Source organism: Lagopus leucura, unplaced genomic scaffold, assembly GCF_019238085.1.
Source record: "Lagopus leucura isolate 7727_CA_CO unplaced genomic scaffold, USGS_WTPT01 27-62_obj-0_obj, whole genome shotgun sequence".
Lineage (NCBI taxonomy): Eukaryota > Metazoa > Chordata > Aves > Galliformes > Phasianidae > Lagopus > Lagopus leucura.
The window spans coordinates 111715-114830 of NW_024967527.1; positions in this window are offsets into that span (position 1 = coordinate 111715).

Here is a 3116-nt window from a genome sequence, read left to right on the forward strand (position 1 = left end):
GGGAGCACAGAATGCAGATTTCCCTTGGCAGGACTCCAGGGGCCCCATGCAGCCCCCACTGCTTATAAACAGGTCCAAGCAGGACTGCAACAGCTCGGCCACGGAGCACCTCCATGCTGCCTCCTGCTCGGCCTCGGCCCCACGGCCCCCAGGAAGGTGAGCACGGCCGGCGTGCTGGGAGCCACGGTGCGCTCTGACGCTGGTCCCGGTGCGAGCTGCAGGGCGGCAGGGCGTGTGCAGGAACAAGCCGGGCTCCAAAATGGCCCTCAGCCCTGGACACCACTCAACGAGCGTCCGGGCTGCTCTCCATGCTGCAAAGAGCGACCTGTGAAAAGGGGCAACAAGCAGGATTCCCGAACGCCACGTTCCTAAACGGACTCAAAGGTGCGGCGCGCAAGCAGCCGCACCCGGCCACTATGTCCGCAGCTGTGTTCCGGTCGGGCCCTGGAGCTCCGCCAGCCGCTCCGCTGCCCCCAGTCTCCAGCAGCCGGTGCTCGCGGATCAGGAGTCCGCGCTGAACGCCGCAGGGCTGTCGCTGGGACACAGCGCTGCTCGCTTCTGCCGCCAGGCGGCGCTCTGCCCTCCCCTCCAAGGTGACGCTGGCGGTGCGCGGGGCGTGCGTTAGAAATGGAGTTGTTCAATTATGGGATTAATTCTCGCTTGCAAAGCTGCAGTGGTTTTTGAATGCTGTGAATGGGTTTTGAATGTAGTATGGGTATGGTATTATGGACTAGACAGCATGTTGTAAAGCTATTCTGTTTGGATAAGAGAGCCTTAGCAAAGGAACAGAAGGCTTATCAAACTTCAAAGAAGCCGGGGCCTCCACACAAGGCTGGATTGTCTCACTCTGTGGGTAGGTTGGGATGCAACAGGAAGGCATCAAGGTACTCCTCTCTATCTTTCTTCCAAGCTTATCTCTATCCAGGGTCAAGCAGGTGTCGAGAAATAATGGCTGGTTGCTGAGTGAGTAAATGTTACGATTTTAGTACCTATAAATTACTTATAATCGGCATTCTCTTAATGAGCATGCATCAGTGAAGACTTCACTGAAGGACTTCAACTGCTCTGATATTTGCTTGAAAAGCAGCACTGCCAGGCACACACAGCCCAGGAGTGTGTGGAAGAAAACTTTCTGGCAAAGATTGTGGAGGAGTCAGTGAGGAGAGGTATGCCGCTGGATCTTACTGCTCCAAACACCAGTTCCTCCCCAGCCAGTCCAGGAAGGACTGGTCGGGGATGTGAAGGCTGGGGGAAGCCTTGGGTGCAGTGATTGTGAGACTGTGGAGTTCAGGATCTCGAATGGGAGAAATCAGGCAGTTTGTGGGATTGCAATCAGGACTACAGGGAGCCAACTTTGACCTCTTCAAGGACATGCTTGGAGGCCTCCCATGGGTTGGAGCGCTGACAAGCAAGAGGGACCCGGAGAGCTGGTTGTCATTCAAGCACCACTTCTTCCAAATTCGGGATGAGTGCATCTCTAAGACTAAGCAATCAGGCAAAGGTGGCATGAGGCCTGCAGAGGTGAGCAAGGAGCTCACGGAAAGGCACTAATGGAAGAACAACGCCTCTGGAATGTGGGAAAAGGCTCTGGCCACTTGCAAAGAAAATGGGAATGTTGCCAGGACATGCAGGGATGCCACAAGGATGGCTGAGGCCCACTGGGAAGCAAGTTGGGTGACCTCCCAGCCATGGACAACAAGAAGGGCTTCTTTAGTATGTCAGTAGCAAAAGGAAGACTGGGAGAACGTGCGTCTGCTGCTGAATGAGGTGGGTGGCCTAGTAATGGAGGGCACCAAGAAAGCGGCGTTGCTGCACAACTTCTTTACTTCATTCTTTCCTGCAAAGACTGCCCCTTGGGAATCCCAGAGCCTGGAGACAAGAACATGGGCAAAGGAAGACTTCCCCTTGGTCAAGAAGGATCTGATCAGAGGTCATCTAGGCTAACTCAACACAGATCCATGGGCACCAATGAGGTGCACGCATGAGTGCTGAAGGAGCTGGCAGAAGTGACTGTCAAGGTGCTCTTGATCATCTTTCAGAGGTCAGGGAGAAACAGGAGAGGTGCCTGAGGACCGTTTCCTCCAGAGGCCAATGTCATTCCAGTCTTTCAAAAGGGCAGGAAGGCAAAACTGGGAAACGACAGGCCGGTCAGCCTCACCTCTGTGCCTCGAAGGTAGCGGAACAACGTGTTCTGAATGCCATCTCTAAGCAATTAGAAGAGAAGAAGGTTATTGAGAACTATTATGAATTATGAATTCACCAAGGGGAAATCACTTTTGACCCATCTAAATGCCTTCTAGGATGTCATCACCATCGGGGTAGTTGAGGGGAGAGCACTGGATGTTGTGTACCTCAACTTCAGCAAGGCTATTCACACTGTCCCCATAACATCGCGGTGGGCAAGTTTAGGAGGTGTGGGACAGGTGAGAAGATGGTGAGGGCCTCTCCACTGAGAACTGTCTGACTGGCAGAGCTGTCTAATGAGAGAGATGTCACTAGAGGAGTTCCTCAGGGGTTGGTTCTGTGCCTCGTTCAGCATCTTCTCCAGTGACCTGGATGACTGGTTAGTATGTGCCCTGAGCAAATCTTTTGACGATATGAAGCTGGGAGAAGCAGCTGGCATACCAGAAGGCTGTGCTGCCATTCAGCAAGACCTGTGCACACTAGAGAGCAGGGTGGAGAGGAAGCTTCTGATATTTAACAACGGCAAGCGTAGAGTCTTGCAGTGGGTGGGGAATAACCGCACACATCAGTACAGGTTGGGGGCTGTCCTGCTTGAGACGAACTCTACAGAGAAGGACCTGTGGGTCCTGGAGGCCAAGCCGTGGGCCATGAGCCAGCAGGGTGCCTTCAGACCGAGGAAGCCAATGGTATCCTGAGGTTTATTAAAAAGAACGTGGCCAGCAGGTCGAGGGAGGTGATCCTTCCTCTCTCCTCTGCCCCGGCGAGGCCACGTCTGGAATACCAAGTCAAGTTCTGGGCTTCCCAGTTCAAGAAAGACTGAGAACTACTGCAGAGAGTCCAGCAGAGGGCCTTAGAGATAATGAGGGGCCTGAAGCATCTCCTGTAGGAGGCACGGTTGGGAGACCTGGGGCCATATAGTGTGGAGAAGGCTG